This window comes from Hordeum vulgare, chromosome 7H (genome assembly GCF_904849725.1).
Source record: "Hordeum vulgare subsp. vulgare chromosome 7H, MorexV3_pseudomolecules_assembly, whole genome shotgun sequence".
NCBI classification, from domain to species: Eukaryota; Viridiplantae; Streptophyta; class Magnoliopsida; order Poales; family Poaceae; genus Hordeum; species Hordeum vulgare.
Genome location: NC_058524.1, coordinates 610,838,478 through 610,859,307, shown reverse-complemented (window position 1 = coordinate 610,859,307; position 20,830 = coordinate 610,838,478). Strand labels below are relative to the sequence as shown.

At 46.2% G+C, this 20,830-nt stretch overlaps 1 pseudogene; it reads left to right on the top strand.

Moving 5' to 3' along the window:
- Positions 1-1,982: 1,982 nt before the first annotated feature.
- On the top strand, positions 1,983-8,277 carry LOC123409500 (annotated as a pseudogene).
- The last annotated feature ends 12,553 nt before the right edge of the window (positions 8,278-20,830 follow it).

Genomic DNA, 20,830 nt, shown 5'->3' with positions numbered 1-20,830 from the left:
TTCCTAATAGCTTCATCTTCAAAAGCTAGCTAGCTCTAACTAGGTTGTTTCTCTCGTGCGGATGGTGAACATCAAACCATATATATGCATTGGACGAGGAAGATCATGCATAGCTACTCCCTCCGTTCCTAAATATAAGTCTTTAAAGAGGTTTCACTACAAGTCTATATACGGATGTATATAGACATATTTTAGAATGTACATTCACTCATTTTGCTTCGTATGTAGACCTCTAGTAAAATCTCTTAAAAGACTTATATTTAGAAACGAAGGGAGTAGATGTTTGCATAGGTAAGGTGTGGTATGCATGCGCCGAATGCAGTACCTTTGAGGACCGGTCATGCTCGTATGCTTGTTTCACCTGTCATGCATCGTGTCGGTCATTCATTTTCATGCCTTTTGCATTGTTATCATGTAATCAAATGAACCAAGCGTTTTGCTGGTCCGCCTGTACGTGTGTGTGCATACAACACATAGAATGTGTGGATCCCATCAAACAGACGAAAATGTGATCGTTAGTCTATGTTCACGATTGGCCAGCGAAAAGTAAACATGCTTCTGTTGGCACGATAACAATCACCTGGGCAAGCCTCAACCAAAAACACCCCACACAATGTATTGGTTTTTTGGATGGAAGAAGGGCCTTGAAGCTTCGACGGTCCCCGATAGCTGCATTTATTATCAGCAGTGACATTACATCTCATAAAGGATTTATGAAAAGTAAGTTTCAATCCGGTCCTTGAAGTTTGCATGGAGGATCCTAAACTGAGAACTTGAATTAAAACTGGGTCCAAACAGCGGCTCCAACTCAGATGTAATCTCGCTGATGCTGCCGATGACATCTATGGCCCAGCTAGATTCCCACGTATAACTACACTTGTGCTAGTAAATGTACAGCTCCTGCACGCGTCCTCTCATTGATTATATTGTGGTTTGGTTTGCTCCAGTCTCCCACAAGTTAATTTAAACACTTGTTGGCCATGGGCGATGACAACTAAGCTTGTTCCTGACAGCTTCATCTTATATAGTAGCAGTAGAACATGTAACATCTTATGGGCTGGCCAACTCTAACTAGGTTGTTTTTATCTCGTGCGGATTGTGAATCAACATGTAACACCTTATATAGTAGCAGTAGAACATCAAACCATACATATACATTGCAGGAGGAATATCATGCATAGCCAGATGTTTGCATATAGGTAAGGTATATGGTATGCATGCACCGAATGCAGTACATCTGGGACCGGCCATGTGATGTGCATGCTTGTTTCCCTATCATGCATCACATCAATCTTTCATTTTCGTTGCACTTTTACAATTTGCATCCGTCTCATGTGAATGAACGAAGCCTTTGGCTGGCCTGCATGTATGTGTGCGTACAATATGCATGAAGGTGTGTATCCCATAAAACAAGTGAAAGAGAGTGCCTTCAAGGCTTGAAGAATCTTTGATCCAGGTCATATTCATGATTAGCGTGCAAAAAAGGAAACAAGTTATATTTATTGTGGCTCAAATGGAAGAGGACGAAGAGAAATTGTTCTTTCAAATCAAGGAATTCATCGAGCTTATAAGGACATCCCTAGCCGATCCTTCAAAAACAGTTAAAGGAGTAAAAATTATCATTTTGAGGAGTTAAACCAGACTTAGCCGGTCCCTTATCTCGTATAACCCCATCAAATAGTATATTCCTCACGTCGGTCGCGGCTCTATCTCAGGATAAATCTTCCACTCCCTGCGCCGCCCCTCTCCCGCTAGTGTTGCATCGACGCTGGTGCTGCACAAATGCACCTCACACCTCTGTCGGTGCTCCCCTCAGCATCGCAGCCACCCCGCATTCCCCGCCTGCGTTTCCAGGCTCACACATAACTTCATTACTCTGGCCGGTTGTCATGTTCACGGGGTTCTCTTCGCCGTCGTCGAGCTCCGGAGTTTCTCTTTCAAATCCTCACATGCTAAAATAGGCATGGTAGCATTTACATTACATGCAGTCGATAAATGCTTATCGTCGGCCACACAGAGCAGAGAATGGTGAGATTATGTTAAGAAGCAGGATCGTGTCAAAATATTTGAATACCTACACTGGGAGGACTGCTCTGGGTGACGCTGTCACAACATTCTTCACTGGGTTGCAGCATCTTGGGCACAGGTACGGCGACGAGATGAACATGTGGATTGGTTGTATTGGTGGTGGTTTACATCGAGTACATGAAGGTTAAGCGAAGAAGAGATGGTGTCGATAGCCTTACAAACATTTTTTTTAACTTGCCTTATAAACAAATTTGTGCTTGGGACCATTGAGGAAGACAATTCAGTTGATCTTCTGCAGTCTGATAGGTTCCAAACTAAAATGGATTCAAGTTTACCTGGATCGCTGGAAGTGCAGCTTGAGCCGCCGAAAGGATGAAGATGGTATATTTTTACTTTTATAGTAGTACATATCAACATAAAGGATTTTATTCAGATTCTTTATAGACAGAACAAAGTGGAGATATATACCATACATCTCGATGTAGAAAGATTTTACTGAAAGAGGTTCGTTTATAGGAGTTGGACAAACTCCTCTTTGACTGCAGAGGTATTATCATGCCACATGATGTAGATTTGGTGTTCTATTTTCTCATATTTTTGAGCTTAGCTCATGTTATTTCTCTTAACCTTCTAACTTAGTGACTGCTATGTATATCTGTACAATTTTGGGATGCTTGAAAGAGAAGATTATGACACAATTATTGGATGAAAAATTTGTTTTCATACCCCAGTACATCTTAACTTTGATCTGTGAGATACCTACAGTTGTGTTACATACATGTCTTACTTTTGCTGTTTTCAATTTTAGATTTAGTACCACACATGCTGAACTCATATGACATCTTTTAATCCGGGAGACTGCGGCCAACAGAAACTGGCCAATTATTCTAACTATCACACTCCAAAATGCCTATTTGACCGTGGTAATTAACTCGTACCCTGTTATGCCAAATTAGCATAATATCATTAGGGTGCACTTGCTGCTTTTCATAGTCCTGACGCACATATATGTCACAAGGTAGGTATCTACTTGCCTTGCAAATAGAGGTAACATACTTTCTGAAGTTCAGTTTGTTAACCCATCGGGATTGTCCATTACGACGGTGAGCTGGACATCCCCTGCTCCAAGTAATGCAAATCAGGTACCGAAATCTCTCCTTTTGCTGCTGTGCCCTTACTGTTTGCATTCTGTGAAATGGACATCAAACCGCTTGTTAGGTCTATTGTTTTATACTAGTACTTATTAGGTGCTCCAAGTTTCCCAGTCAGATCTTGATCTTCGGTAGTTGGCTTACCACACTGTTGGGATGCAGGATTATATGTGTTGGCAGGTAGAGGGAGAAAAATAAGCATGAATGTTGCAGACTTGCAGTACATCTGTCCCTTTGTCCTGAAGATTCTGTGCCTTCTTTCCTCTCTGATTCGGTGGGACTTCAGAGAAATGGTAAACTAATCGATCCAGTTTAAAAGTAATTCTCTTTTATTATTGTTCTTTCAGCCCGATGATTATGTTGATTGCTCGCTTAGACATTGATTGCCCCATGATAAGTATTGTAAAAAGAGCTCCAGTTTAATCCCCATGGACCTTAGGGCATATCTAGCCGTTCGGCCCTCCAAGAACGATTTTCGCCGAAAAATAGCGCCTCTTGGAGGCTTGTCGGCAATAATTTCAACGTTGGCGGAAACGATTCCTAGTCGCGACCGCAACGACATCAGCCAAAAAAAATAAAAAGCCCAAAATGGACGAAATTCGGTTAATTTGATCAAAATATAGGCAATTTCATTGATATTTAGGCAAATTTACATAAATAAAAGGTAAAACTACTCCTAGTTCATGCCGAGTAGTTTGTAGAAGACTGTGTAGTCAGCTTCATCGCTATCACTCGGCCGCCTGTCCTTCGTGGCGTCCTGGCTGCAGCCATCCCCTGGATCACTGTTACGTGCATGTCGGGCAACGTCGGGTAGTGCGCCTCATGCAGCAGGCGCACCTTCCACTTGTGCAGCCCAGCGGCGGCCGAAGCCGATGGCCGCCGCTCTGTCGCCGGGGAACCTGTGATAGCCTGGCTTATTAGGGATGATAGACTACTCATATCAATAAGGAATTCCTTCTTTTCCGGAAGTCCATTCAAATAGAACTCTCAGGTTAAGCGTGCTCTGAGTGGTGGTGTATGTGATAGCCTGGCTTATTAGGGATTATAGACTACTCATATCAATAAGGAATTCCTTCTTTTCCGGGAGCCCATTCAAATAGAACTCTCAGGTTAGTTCTAGGATGGATGACCGACCGAAAAGTTGATCCCGGGTGCGCATGAGTGAGGACAAAGTGCGCAAAAAAGACTAGTATTGATATGTGGGGCCAGTCTAGATCCCGCCAGGAGTAACGACCACCGCGGGTGTGTCCGAGGCGTTACAGAACCTCTCTACCATGACTAGTGTGGGCAGCGACAGGGTGGGAGCGGTGTGGACGTGTGACGGGAAAGGGCGGGACGCGCGGCGGGAAAGGGCTGGGACGCGCGACCGGCGGCATCATTGATTTGCGCGGGAGCTGAGGCGAGACGACTAGGACGACGAATCTGAGGCGCTAACTCGACGGGCCCTGAGGGGTGGAAATCTAGCGCGGGTTGTTTTCGCGCCATTTTTTTCCAGCGCCACCCAGCGCAATGGGTCCGCCGACGCCAGTTTCGGCCCAAACCGGCGAAATTTGGGCCCCTAGGACTCGACTGGATTTTTTTTACCGGCGATAAAAAAGGTGCCTTGGGGGCCTATTGGGGAAGGGAGGGGGGTGGAGATGCTCTTATGGATCAGCTGGCCACAAGTGCATCTGAAAATGGACAGAAGGATCTCGTCTTCTTCAGAATTTATCAAGAAGCCATAAAAAAAAAGTATTTCGAGAGGCGTCTAGCTAAATTGGATCAATATAATTGACTATGGATTCGAAAGATTGCACAATATATGTTTGATAAATACATGACAAATGGCCATGAATCCAAAACATTGCATAATGCTGGTAAAGAAACATTGCGCTACTGAATAAAAGATCTAATCGGGTTGTTTCCAAAACAATCCTTTTGGTTTACCACATAGATCTTCAAACCACGTCCTACACCTAGACTGAATAAGCTTCCTAAACTTAATTCATTTATGCTGAAAGATCAAATCGGTTTGTTTCCAAAACAATCGTTTTGGTTTACCACATAGATCTTCAAACCACATCCTACACCTAGACTGAATATGATTCCTAAACTACATTTATGTACATGTATAACTACCTGACGGCACCACATGTAGATGTGATTGAGGTTTGGTTTGCTCCAATCTCCCACACTAGTTAATTTGGACACTTGTTGGTTTCACACGAGCTTGTTCGTAACAGATCCATTTTGAACGACTGGCTGGCTCACTAGTTTGGTTCTCTGGTGTGATACCTTATATAGCAGCACTAGAACAAGAAACCATGCATATAGTTAGCCAGCCTAGCCAAATGTTTGCACTGATTTGGTATGTATATGCATGCATTTTACATGAATTAACTAATTGCAGTACATTTGGGCATCGATCTGGCATGTCTGCTTGCTTTGCCGGTCAAACCGTGATGCATCATCTCACCGGTCTCTCATTAACATCAACGCCACGTGTGCAAAAAATCTGACGTGGCAAGTATTTAATGTGGAGAGAGATGGTAGTGGTAACATAGCTAGTTACCATCACATCACATATTTCAATGCACTATGTGTCTACAACCTAATAAATGTTTGTTTGCATGACACCACCTGTATGTTACTCCCCACTATGAAGGTAGTAACATAGACTAATAACAACATCATGTTACTACTCTTAGTTACTCCCCACTATGAGCAGCCTTAGTCTGGTTTTGCATCGATGTCCGGTAAACAAAATAATTATGTATGGACCACACCATGCAACATGCATGAATGTTTATTCCATTACACAAAGAAAGTAACATGGCGATCAATATTAGTCCTAGGCCGAATGCACATTTGGCCTAAAGCTTCGTAGCTCCATATCAACTCGGTCGAAACGTTGCACAATGTTTGATAAATTAACATTCAATAGCTCAGTAGAAGATCTACTTGGTTCAAGCTGAAAAATGACAAAATAAAAGATCTACTCCATGGTTTTCAAAACAATTGTCATTTTTTTCCAAATAAACTCACAACTTACAACCACCATAGAGCCAGCCGGCGGAAGCATTGGGTATAGCATTGGTGCCCACAGTTCGCCTGATAGACCGATATTAACATGCACGCCACACCACAAGGCAATTCCATTACAGAAGATGCATCTCAGTTCTCTTATCTAAGTATATATTATTTTTGGGACTTTTGGTTATTGACCAAGATGTGTAAACCGCCCGTATAAAAGACTAAACTAAATAATCTTTCCATCCCATGGTAGGTTTTGAGCCAGCTAGTTTCTCTTGCTGGTGTCCTCAACGCAATCTGCAAATCCACTGGTACACATCTAATTTGACACTTAAACATAGGTAGGTACAAAATGATGGGGTATCTTAAGTATGACTACATTTTTGTACATGTACAACTGGGGAGAGATGAGATTGTGGTTTGGTTTGCTCCAATGCCCTACACTCTACTAAACTTGAGCACCTGTTAGCCATGTGCGATTCCACACGAGCTTGTTCGTGACAGTTTCATCTTCAGTGGATGGCTAACTACATTGCTTCTATCGTGTGGATGGTGAGTTAATAGAACAAAATGACATGCTTATATATATTGCGGGTGGGCTTATATATATTGCGGGTGGAAGGGCTGGTTAGCTGCCTAGGTAGCCCGCCATGCTTTACCCAATTGAGCGAATGCATGCAGTACATATGAGGATGGGTCATGCATGTCTTCTGTTTGTTTTGCCTGTCATGCATCTCCTTGGTCTTCCATTTTTGTTCCCTCTTTGCACTTTTGAATCCGTCTCCAGAAGTAAATGAACAAAAGTATGTGGCTGGCCGACGTGTACAACAGACATACAACACGCATGAATGCATGTATGCCATGAAACGAGACAAGCTAGTGTGACTATACATAAAAGTCCTCTTAAAAAACCGTCTAAAAAGAACCAACTAATGGTTTCATGTTTTTTTTTTGTGAAAATGCCTTCATGGCTAGCTTTAGGAAAAAGTTTATTTTAAACCCTGAATTTGTAGAGGTTCGATGAAATGAACCTTCAATTCGAAATCCCTGTCGATTGCATCCTGAACTATGTAATCCGGGTCTAAAATGAACCCTGGATTCGTTTGGTAAACTGGGATTGCTGACTTGACCGGGATTAGGCTGCACACGCGTGGAAAAGACTGGGCCAGACATCGTCGGCTTCCGGTGGAGCCCCTCGGGCCTCTGGTTCTCCACCTGGGCGTTCGTCCTCGGCTTCCTGGCCGCGTACGTATCCCTCTGCCTCGCCGCCGACGCGCTGCTCCTCCGCCGCCGGAAGCCGGTCCCTTTAGGTCCCCTCCCGGCCGCGCACGCGCTCCTGATGGCCGCCGTCTCGTCGGCCATCTTCGCCGGCACGCTGCTGTCGGCGGTGGCGGAGATACGGGACACGCGGTGGTCGTGGCGTGGCCGGAGCCGGACCACGCCGCTCCGGTGGCTCATCTGCTTCCCGCCGGGGACCCGCTCGTCCGGTCGCGTCTTCTTCTGGTCCTACGCGTACGTACTACCTCTCCCGGTACCTCCACGCTTTGCGCGCCGCGTTCGCGGTGCTCCGGCGCCGGCGCGGTGCCGCGGCCCGGGTGCTGGCGCACGCGTCGTCGGTGGCCATGGCGTTCCTGTGGCTCGAGTTCTCGCAGCCATTCCAGGTGCTGGCCCTCCTCGCGTCCACGCTCGCACACGCCGTCGCCTTCGGGTTCAGGTTCTTGTGGGCGGGCATGCTGCCGGCGCGCGCGTGCCAGCTCGGGCTGCTGGGGTGCAACCTGGTGTGCCACGCGGGGGTAGTGTGGATGCACTTCGGCGGGGCCGTCGCCGGCGGGTGCAGCGGCATCGGGGCATGGGTGTTCAACACCATGCTCAACGCTGCCATGCTCTGGGTGTTCCTCCACTGCTACGGCCGCACCCGCGCCGTCCTCTGCGACGACGACGACGACAGCGCCTCCCTGCAGCAGCAGCAGCAGAAGAAGAAGGAGATGTGAGAGGAGCGGCGGCGTGAGGTGATCACCAACCCAACCCAACCCAAAGAAACCATTGTAACATACATCCATTGCTGTACATATAGGTAGGCCGGCATCAGCATTTGCATCTGTTGTTGGCGTTGATCGGTTGATGCATGGCAAGTGGAATGCCTTCATGGCAAGCTGATGTTGGCGTTTCATGTTTTTTTTGTTTTTGAAAATGCCTTCATGGCTAGCTTTATAAACTAAAATAAAAGTTACATCATCCGCTAAGAAACTCGAAATAAACCCAGGGGGTGCGTCCAACCACAACATTGGTGGATCATCAATACGGCGCTGCTGGGCTAGCACATGAGCTATCAAATTAGATTCCCGGTTACAATGCTCAATAAGAACCTTCCCGGAGTCCTCTAAAGAATGTCGATATTCTTCAAGAATAGGGGCAGTGACCATCGAGTATCCCATGTTTTGTTTAAGTGCTTCAACAATCACCAAATTGTCCATTTGAATATGTATGGAGTTGCATCCAATACTCAGTGCCAGCTTTAGACCCTCCACAAGTGCAGCAGCTTCCGCAGAAACGGTTTCATGGTTAAGACAGGGCTGACCCTGCACGGATGCGCAATCACTACGCAACCGAGCTGGCCGATCCGCCCGGATCTGAACGTGCGTAGCAAATAGCCATCCGTGTCCCCCTATCCATAGAACGCGACACATGAGACATAGAGTTTGCTTTGTTCTCCCTCACACACGAGCGACGAATAGCAGGTGTCTTCGCAACATCGACGATGCTCCCGCAACAACGACCACTGCTTCCGCCACACCGGCATTGCCACACACTCATGACCAAGTTTTTTTTATTTCGAAAACAAAGTAATTTCGGACCTCGCTCAAATATGCGATTTTGGAAATCATTTCGGATATTGAGATTTCAAATTTCAATTAATTTAAAAAAAATCAAACATAATTTAAATTTATTTTGAAATCAGTTTGAATGTGCCTTGAAATTTGGTGTTAAAAATGGGCGAATAGCTCCTGTGCGACGTTTTTTAGGTGAATTGAAAGGATTGCGACGTCGTTGGTAAGAATGTCTCTGCTGCGACATCTCTGTGCGCACAAATAGCCCCCGGCACGACATGCCTCTTAAGCACAATATGTATCAGGATTAGGTGGAGCCGGACGGGACCCACAGCTTATCCACGTCGGCATGGGACCCAGATGGCGGCTACTACAGTCAAACAGTTATCCCCTACGCGCGCATCCTCCCTCTTCTTCTTCTCCGGCGACGAAGGACGGCAACGCCGGCAAGCTCCGATTCAGAAAAGCGGGCAAATTTACAAGCATTTAAAAGAAAAGCTAGCTACACCATTCACATAGCAGCGCACGCCAATGTTCCTGCAACACTTTCAAAGGCCCCTTAGCACTGTTGTCGAGGCAGCAGCAGTGCAATGAGCGAGCGGCGCCCGAGCTTGCAATACAGGTGCTGACGGTGGCACATGAACAATTGGAGTTCTCTCGGATGGACATGTACAATATTTCGAGGCAAGTGCAGGGTCGGCTTGCCGCATCAATGCCCGACCATGCATCAGAAGGTGGCTACTGGTGCGTCTTTGATTGCAACATCCGATTCTCCTTGCTGGCCAAGGCGACATCACCATCTTCTGCCAGGCCTTGAAGAAGCTCATATAAGCCACGGGAAGACAACCGAATGGACACAAGACAACACAAGTCGGCATGGGATGGCCGGGCAGTTGTTGGAGTAGCAAAGGTAAGGAGGCCTATGGAGCTTGGCAACGACGTTTGGTGACTCTTTTCTAGGACAAAGAGGTAGGACATGGAGAGAGGTAGGAGATGAAGAGAGATCTCGTCGGGATGAATGTGCGAAGAAACGAGTGCCTCTCGTGTATCATGTAACTGCTAGAGAGAAAAGTGACAAAGGGACGGGCCATGACTGGGCCATGTGTCGATATGACAGACTTCTTCTAGAAATTAGCAGGATGTAAAAATTAGCTGGTTTTTAAGCGTTTTTCTTATGATGGTGTTGTGCTGCTACCCTCAACCCAGGAAGGATTAAACCCCAGGTTTCACGATTATGTCACAAAGTTTACTCACAGTACAACCCCAAGAGTGTGAATCATTGAGTACAACATGGATGCATACAGTTAGCGTGAACAAAAGGCAGGCTAATATGGTGGCCAGACCACAAATCAAGTGTAGTACAGAATTTACATCTCAGCTCCAAGTTTATACCATTGAGACTTTTGGTTTTCCACAGAGATAGGAAAAAAAGATTCACATGTCAGACCTAGATTGAATAAGCTTCCTCAACATAATTAATATAATCACTCCAACATTTCCGATTCGATGCTCAGAGTCGCCCATCTAGGTCTACCTACATTTTGGTGCAGGTACAACTGTGTAGACTCAACGAAACTAGATGAGATTGTGGTTTCGGTTCGCTCCAGTATCGCAGGATCAAGTTAATACGAACACTTATTGGCCATGTTGGAACTCAACCCTCAGGATCGATTACATTAAATCATTACAAAACACGCGCACAAAATCATGTAGCCAAGGCCCTTGTCGTGCCCTAATTTATCCCTCTTTATTTTCTTCTTTAATCTCAACTCAAGATACAAAGACTGAAGCCCTCGTGCACATATATATGCAAGAGTAGCCGACCCAAGAAATACCTAGGCCTACACGTACTTGGTCTTGAATCCAAACCGGACTCAACCTGCACTTTCCTAATCAAGCTAATTACACCGGCACGTCAAACTCAAACTCTAAACCGGACGCATACAACAGCCAATTATTCTAATCTTAGCTGGACTAGGATAACTCACGCCATGCAACCACGCAACCTAATTAAGTCTAACACAAATCAAGTCTAATTCTAGATTATTCCTAACAATCTCTCCCTAATCTTGACATGCCATCTTCTTAGTGTTCCGTCTTGTCTTGACTCGTTGTTGACTCGTGACTTGTCGACACATCGACTAAACCGTCGTATCCGTACATTGAGTATGACCCGTCTGGAAACATGTAGAACCTCCTTGCTCTACAATGTTGTGCCACCGCCATTGCTTGGCCGCTGCCTTGCACTCGGTCCGCACCATACTCTTTGTACTTGCTTGTAGTAGATCCACTCTCCACTACTCGCACACCTCCTCGCTTTACGATGGCTTCGCCTACCATCGTCCGCCTTCGGCATCACACCGAATCCATACTGGCCGCAACCAGGACGCTCCACGAGGACATGGATATGACTCACGGAACACCGTGCACACCGCTTCAACCGCAACGAATCATCACCAAGACGAGCACTTGGACATGACGACGCCGACGACTCACTGACACGACGACCGAGATGTCCCAACCCGCACGACTCCTTGACTCCTATTCCCTTGGACGATGACCTTGATGGCTTCTCGGCACCGCTCCTCGGCACCATCGCTCCCATCAACGATTTTCTTCCACCGCCTTGCCGACGACCGCCCACTGTCCCTCCTTGCCGCTTCGCCGAACGACGATCTCCTGAACCTCTTCATCCGTCGCTCCACGAACGACCATTGCCCGCCGCTCCTCGTCACTGCACCACCCAGCGACCATATAGCCCGCCCCGAGGCGCTAGTCGGGTCACCTCCCCGGGGCAAGCATAGCTTCACCTCGACCTTGCTCTGATACCAATTGTTGGAACTCAACCCTCAGGATCGATTACATTAAATCACTACAAAACACGCGCACAAAATCATGTAGCCAAGGGCCCTTGTCGTGCCCTAATTTATCCCTCTTTATTTTCTTCTTTAATCTCAACTCAAGGTACAAAGACTGAAGCCCTCGTGCACATATATATGCAAGAGTAGCCGACCCAAGAAATACCTAGGCCTACACGTACTTGGTCTTGAGTCCAAACGGGACTCAACCTGCACTTTCCTAATCAAGCTAATTACACCGGCACGTCAAACTCAAACTCTAAACCGGACGCATACAACAGCCAATTATTCTAATCTTAGCTGGACTAGGATAACTCACGCCATGCAAGGCACGCAACCTAATTAAGTCTAACACAAATCAAGTCTAATTCTAGATTATTCCTAACAGGCCATGGGCTTGTTTGTGACAGCTTGTCTTCAAGTGCTGGCTAACTAGAGGTTGTTTCTCTCTCTAGTGGATGGTGAATTAGTACCTTATATTTTTTTTATAAATGTTTTTTATTATTTAAAAACTTTAAGCATTACACCTGGCCTCTGCATAGCTTAGATGCACACAGTCACAGTCGAAAATACGCAAAATAGAACTGCAACTGACGTATTACAATCATGTAGACGTAAATCGTCGTCGCCTATGAAAGACCTATCCGGAGATCACGCTGCCATCCATGTGGGATAAAAATATCCCTCGCCACCTTCTCCTCTCGCACAAAAGCCTCCGTAAAAAGGCCTCAAAACTCCTTCCATTGTAAGGTAGACCAGAACGGAGAATACATGTGCTTTGGAAAAGAACCTGCAAACGAGGAGAATTTTTATCATTAAAAACCTTGTCATTTTTAATCAGCCACAACGATCATACAACGACAAGCGCTCCTACCCTTAATATGGTTTTATACTTATTATCAATCCCAAATAACGAGTTATCAAAAACATTGACCACTGAAATTTGTGGATATAAGTTTGAAGCCATTTGGATAGCTGACCAAATACACCGTGCAAACTGGCACTCAAAGAATAAGTGTTTTGTTGTCTCTTTTTGAGGACAGAAAACACACTTTGTGTTGCCATGCCAGTTCCGTTTGACAAGGTTATCTTTAGTTAAAATGACTCCATTGCAAAGGTACCACACGGATATCTGTAATTTGAGTGGTACCTTCACGCGCCATATTTTTTTGTTACTATCTACTGACACTTTAGCCTGTACCAATGCCCTATACATGGAATCCACCGAGAAAATCCCATCCCCACATAGATTCCAACGGAACTCATCGGAACCTTGTTACAGCTGAACCGATACTAGTCGTCCCAATGAGGTATTCCAAGACTGTAGTCTGGTACCAATTAAGTCCCGTCTGAACGTCACAACGGGTGGCGAATCTTGCATAGCTGAAGCAAGCGTAGCACCTTTGTGTCACAATATTGTATAGAGCCGGATATTATTCTCGAAGGTGGTATTCCCTAACCATTTGTCCTCCCAGAATCTAATGTCTGATCCGTCCTTAATCTTAAATGCCCCAAAGCGAAAGAAGTGTTTCTTAGCCGCCATTAGGCCAGTGCAAAAATGCGAGTCACCAGGTTTCCGTAGGATCTGTGATAATGGTTTTGTGCCAATGTATTTTCGTTTAAGGAGTGTTTGCCAGAAAACCGTCCTCCGTAAGCAACTTAAAAAGTCACTTAACGAAGAGGGCTGAGTTCTTAACCTGTAGGTCAAGGTTCCCAGTCCTCCCTGATCTTTTGGTCGACAGACAACATTCCATTTAGCCAGTCGATATTTCTTTTTCTCACTATCCCCTCGCCAAAAGAATCTCGATCGGAAATAATCTAATCTTTATAAGACTCCTTTGGGTAGTTGGAAGAAAGATATCATATACAGTATCATATTAGTTAATATTGAATTAATGAAAACCAATCTTCCTCCGAGGGATAGCAATTTTCCTTTCCAACTCGCGACTCTTTTTTACAGACATTCTTTGACATGATTCCATTCATCATTCGTCATTCTCCTATAATGTATTAGTATGCCCAAATACTTAATAGGGAATTGACCTTGCTCACATCCAAATAACTCAGCATATTGAGCAGCTACGTCCCGAGCCACGCCAAAACAGAACAATTCACTTTTATGGAAATTAATTTTCAATCTCAATAACTGCTTGAATGCTGATAATATTAATTTTATATTCACTGCTTATCTAGATCATGATTCATAAATAGAATCATATCATCTATGTTGGAGTAATCCACGATTAAGAGTCTTGTCCGGTATGCACTAGGAGTAGTCATCCGAGTAGGATTGGGTTAACTAGCTTTGCACTAGTATGAATATAGTTGTACCCTTTATAATCAAGTTAGATTAAATCAATACGAAATATTAACATGACCGATACGGTCCTGTGGCAATATTTCCTCGACTCCACGTACTTTGTTCCGGAGGATTGATCAAAGCTTGCGTATAGCTAGCAAGCTAGACTAGCTAGCAGCTTGGTGTTCCTACGCTGTGTATTGCGTCAACTCGTAGTTGCACATGCACCGTGGGAAGTACTTGACGAGTGTGTCGTCAAGGTCGGATCTGGGTCAACAATTGATATCTAGAGCTAGGTTGATCTTCTAGTAACAGAAGATCATGTCGAAGGACGACAAGGACAAGCAGCTAGCGGCGTACGCCGGTGCGGCTAAAGTATTTGCTGCTCCGGAAAGTTTGTTGTACCCACGACTTGATCACGAGAACTTCGGGGTTTGGAAGGCCCTGATGGAGTGTGGTCTCTACGCCAACGTGTTGTGGGACGTAGTCGATCCAGGAGGCGACCCTTTCAAGAAGGGGGAGCCGAGCACTGGAAGGATCGACAGGCGGCATCGACGATTTACTCAATGATGCCGATGGATGTCCTCCAATACCTGATCGCCAAAGAAACGACGAAGGAGGTGTGGGATATCTTGGAGCTTATGTTTGAGGGACACACCCGCGTCAAGCAAGAAAATCTCCAAACTCTCTTAAGAAACTATGGGACTTTGATCATGGGCGATAATGAGTCTGTGGACGCATTCGCTTCACAGGTTGCTACTCTCGCCAATCGGATCCGCGCACTTGGAGAAAACCTCACGGAGGCCTCGGTAGTTCGTCGGTTCTTGCGCGCGGCTCCTCCCCGGTACCTGCAAATTGTTATGGCAATCGAGCAGTGTGTCGATCTCGCGACCCTCTCCATTGATGATTTCGTCGAACGCTACAAGGCTCACGACGAGCGTATGCGGTATAGTCCCGGGGACGGGAGGAATGATGAGCATGTCATGCTCACGTGAGCTCATTGGCAAGCGCTGGACTCAAGGAGAGGAGGCGAGGGCTCAAGCAGCAACACTCGCCAAGATCGTGCGCCAAATGAACAGAGTCAGAAGAACGTTTGCGACGATGCTCCGAAGAAGAAAAAGAAGTTCGACAAGCGTAAGATCAAGTGTCACAACTATGGCATAATGGGGCACTTCAAGTCGGAGTGCAAGAAGCCACCGAAGGAGAAAGCTTTCATGGCAAAGGAAGGTGATGACGGCAACATGATTCTCATAGTCGAAGTATGTGAGCTAATGGACGAGGATAGTCCAGCTCCCAAGACGCCGGCTACGGAGGTTGTTACGCTCATAGAGGAGGTAGTTTATCTTCATGACAAGAAGATGATGAACTCGGCGAGGCACGTGTGGTACCTCGACACGGGCGCTAGCAACCACATGACCGGTGACAAGGACCAGTTTTCTGAGCTCAGACTTTCGATGGGAGTCCCGGTTCGGTTCGACGACGGACGGACCGTTGGCATCGCAGGGCGAGGTATTGTCTTGTTTGAGTTGAAGAATGGTGGTCACAAGGTACTGATGGATGTGTACTATATTCCCAAACTAAAGAGCAGCATCATAAGTCTTGATCAGCTCGAGGAGCGTGATTACAAGATTGTGCTCGAAGGTGGCTATCTATGGGGGTATGATCGTCAGAGGATGCTCATTATGAAGGTGCAGAGGTCCCCGAACAAGCTTTACATCCTGAAATTGCTTCGTGTGGATCATGTATGTCTCTTGTCGAGCATGGAGGATTCGACATGGAAGTGGCACGCACGCTACAAACATCTAAATTTCCAGGCTCTTCGGCAACTTGGACAAAAAGAGATGGTATGTGGTCTACCGTGCATCGAACATGTCGACCAAGTGTGCGACGACTGTCTTATTGGGAAACAAAGAAGGGCCCGTTCCCAAGAGAGGGAAACTTTAGAGCGAATAAATCTCTTGAGTTGGTCCACGAAGATTTGTGCGGGACGATTACACCGGCCACCCCTGCTGGAAATAGATATTTCCTGCTCATCGTTGACGACTTTAGCAGATACATGTGGATTTTGTTGTTGAAGACGAAGGATCAAGCTTTGGATGCCTTCAAGATAGTAAATATGGCGGCCGAAGTAGAATCCGCGACCAAGTTGAAGGCCATTCGTACCGATGGGGGGGGGGGGTGAGTTCAAGTCTCGTGAATTCACAAGATTCTGCGAAACACACGGGATCAAGCGGTATCTTACGATACCATATTCACCACATCAAAATGGTATTGTGGAGCGGAGGAACCAAATCGTGGTGGTGATAGCACGGACCATGTTAAAGAGTAAAGGCATGTCGGGCAAGTATTGGGGTGAGGCGGTCAATACGGCCGTTTCTTTGTTGAACTGGTCTCCAACCAAGAGTGTAGTTGGAATGACGCCGTACGAAGCATGGTATGGACACAAGCCCGCGGTCGATCATATTTGCACTTTCGGATGCGTGGCGCATGTGAAGACAGTGGCCGGGCATAGTAGCAAATTGGCGGATCGGAGTACTCCAACGATATTGGTTTGCCATAAAACGGGCATGAAGGCGTACCGTGCGTGCAACTCCTCGAACAACAAGGTGTTTGTGACGCGTGATGTGGTTTTTGAAGAAGCAAGGTCATGAAAATGAAACTCCACCGAGCCAGTATACCCGTCTTCCGATGAAATTTTCAACGTTGTTTACTATGATTACAAGCATGCAGACATTGGTGATCAATCGAATACATCGAGCGCCGTGATGAGTAACTTGAGCGACACAGCAAAAAACAATGGCGCGAGTACGCATGCGTTAGAAGCAGCAGCGGCCGACGTGCACGAAGCTGCGCACGGCACGCCGTGCGGTAACGCACGCAGCGCCCAATACAGTGGCTCAACTGATGGGCCTGAAGCTGGATAGAAGGGACGCAGCCCTCACGCTGCACCAGGAGGGACACAAGGCCGCGTGCATGGGGCTGATGGTTCTCTTGTACATGCACGAGATTCACCTCGCCAGAAATTGAAAGTGTGGCAACTTCACACAAAAATTCTTCGTCTTCGACGGAAGAAGAGACTAGGGAACGTCCGCCAACAACAGTACGTCTTCGACAAAGTTTGAAGAAGCAAACTGTAAGGAGTGTTGGCGTCGTGCTATGGATGAGGAGTTGGGATGGATTCGAGACAACAAAACATTGGAGCTCGTGGATCCTGCCAACGGCTATAAAATTATAGGGCTGAAGTGGATGTACAGAGTAAAAAAGGATGTCCATGAAAATCTTGTGAAGTATAAAGCAAGACTCATAGCTAAGGGATACGTGCAAGAGCAAGGTGTGGATTTCAAAGAAGTGTTTGCTCCTGTTACAAGGATGGAATCGCTGAGGCTAGTTATATCTCTCGCGGCTCAGGAATCTTGGAGGCTACATCACATGTCAGCCTGGACGGCACGAGCAAGCTTTTCGGCCCGCTCGTGGCCCGTTCAGGACCGGACCGTACGGTCCAGGCCCGACAATAAAACAGGCCGGTCCGGGCCCAAGAATCTAGACCGAAAATAGTTCGGTCCGGTCTGGTCTTTAACCGGGCCGAACGAGCGGACCGAAGCCCAACAATGTTGATCTGCTCGCTAACTCCACGCAGTCTCCCCTCGTTCGATTCCTCCTCCTCTGCTGAGTCTGCTCCTTGCTCGATTAGTCCTCTCCATTGCGACGGTGCCGGTGGCCACTCCCCTCACCGACGCGCGACGGCGACGACACCATCTCGTCCAAGCTGGTTCTCTGGTTCATCGCCGAGCGCCACGAAGGGCAGCCTGAGGTAACCTGCTTAGTTGATCTCCCCCGCCGCCTGCCCGCCGTCCTCCTCCCCGATGCCCGATGTCCTTGACCCCCGCCGTGGCCCGTGGCGCTGCGCCCATCACGCACGCCTCGCGCGGCACCGGGAGGAGGGGATCGAGCAGTAGTCTCCCTCCCTTACTGACTCTGAACGTGAACTCTGAACCTCCCTCTGAACCTAATCCTGGACTCTAAACCTGAACTCTGAACCTACAAAATCGAGCACTAGTCTCTCTCAGCTATCATTCAGTGCATAAAATTGCTAATTTACAGCTCTACTTGTTCTAAAAAGTTGGCAGCTCAACATATGCCTAAACACCAGCTAACTAGGACCTAAATTGCAGCTAAATAGAAGCTAAACAACTGCTGAAAGGAGTGTTGTAATCGGTCCTCACGGTCCTAAAAAGACTGACCGAGCCGGCTGACTTTCGGTCCGGTCCTGAAAATACAGACCGTTGGACAGCTCGGTCCGGTCCGGTCCGGACCACCGACGGCCGGTCCAAACGCCGGCTCAGACCGGGACCGGACCGGACCGTGTCCAGGCTGAATCACATGGATGTAAAATCCGAGTTTTTGAACGGGGAGTTAAAAGAAGAAATTTATGTCAAGCAACCACTGGGGTACATCAAAGAAGGAGAGAAACACAAGGTGCTGAAACTACACAAGGCATTGTACGGGTTATGTCAAGATCCTCGGGCATGGAACATCAAGCTTGACCGTACTAGTTTCTCTTGGTTTTGATATAAGTCCACTGGAAAACGCTATGTATAAGCGAGGCAAAGGCAAGGATCGTCTCTTAGCGAGCATCTATGTTGATGATCTTTTGATAATCGGAGAAGATGATGAGGAGATTGCTAGATTCAAGCTACAAATGAAGGAGCTATTCAAGATGAGTGATTTAGAGCTCACTACCTCGGGATTGAGGTATAGCAAAAGCCGGAGGGGATCACACTATGCCAGGAGGCATATGCAAAGAAGATTCTTGAAAGCTGTGGCATGGAGGACTGTAAACCAACTTTTTTTCGATGGAGTCGCCTTAAACTTAGCAAGAGAAGCAAAGCACGTGTGGTTGATGCAAAGGAGTATAGGAGTGTGGTCGGAAGCCTAAGGTATCTTGTGAATACATGACCAGACTTGGCCTATTCCGTTGGCATAGTGAGTCGCTTCATGGAAGCACCCACGAAGGAACATTGGGCGGCTGAGGATCATATACTCAGATACATCAAAGGGATAACAAACTTCGGATGTGTCTATTTGAGAAGGAAGAAGAAGAAGATGGTGGAGCTACTTGGCTATAGTGATAGTAACCTGACAGGAGATGTGGACGACCGTAAAAGTACCTCGGGAGTGGAATATTTATTGGGTGGGAGCATAATGAGTTGGTTATTACAAAAGCAGAAGGTGGTCGCACTATCATCCTGTGAAGCGGAGTATATTGCAGCTGCAACCACGGCGTGTCAAGGTGTGTTTCTAGAAAGGCTACTCGGTGACCTCACAGACAAGAAACCGAAATGAGTGGTGCTCTATGTTGACAACAAGTTTGCGATTGCTCAGTGTAAGAATCCAGTGCATCATGACAGGAGCAAGCACATTGATACGAGCTATCATTACATACGGCAATGCGTGGAAGAAGGCAAGATTGAAGTGAACTACGTTTGCACCGATGATCAGCTTGCAGATATCCTGACCAAGTCTTTGGGATGAGAGAAGTTCACGGAGATGCAAGGAAGGATCGGCATCCAAGCTGTGAAATAAGGACATCACGATTAGGGGTTGATTGTTGGAGTAATCCACGATTAAGAGTCATGTCCGGTATGGACTAGGAGCAGTCATCCAAGTAGGATTGGGTTAGCTAGCTTTTGTACTAGTATAAATATAGTTGTACCCTTTGTAATCAAGTCAGATCAAATCAATAAGAAATATTAACAGGACCGATACGGTCTTGTGGCAATATCTCTGCGACTCCACGTACTTTGGGTTTGATCACTCCACGTACTTTGGGTTTGATCAAAGCCTTGTGTATAGCTAGCAAGCTAGACTAGCTTTACGTCAGAGAAAATCCATCCAGCTGCATGGTGTTCCTACACTCGTGTATTGTGTCAACTGGCAGTTGCACGTGCACCGTCGGAAGTACTCGACGAGTCTGTCGTCAAGGTCGGATCTGGGCCACCAATCTGCAAGGATTGATAAGCCCCATCAACAAGATAAGGGACCATCACCTTAATCTGACCATCTTTTGTTTAGCCCGGTCAATCATGATCGCGAGCATATCCGCTACTAAATTGAATAGTAGTGAAGATATAGAGTCCCTTTGTCTTAATCCTTTCTTTGTTTCGAAATAGCGTCCTATATCATCATTGACCTTTACGACAACGCTACCCTAGAAACAAAACTATTGATCAAGGCACACCATTCTCGTGAGAATCCTTTCATTCTGAGAGCCTGTTGGAGGAACGACCAATTAACCTTATATAGGCTTTTTCAAAGTATATCTTCAAAATTATGCCATTGATTTTTTTAGTGTGCATCTCATGTATGGTTTCGTGTAAAACAACGACCTCGTCCAGGATATTCCTACTTTGCATAAAAGCACTTTGTGTAGGTTTAACCACATGATCAGCCACATAATTTAGCCTTATGATTGCAGTTTTCGTAAAGATTTTGAAACTAACCATGTATTGAAAAATATGAATTTACTTTCCTGAAAGATATATTTGTAACAATTCAAAAAACCTATTTCACTCCTTTCAAAAAATTGTTTCTCTCATTTCAAATGTTTGAATTTAAACATGTTTGAAATGTATTCAAGAGGGGTCTCATTCTAAA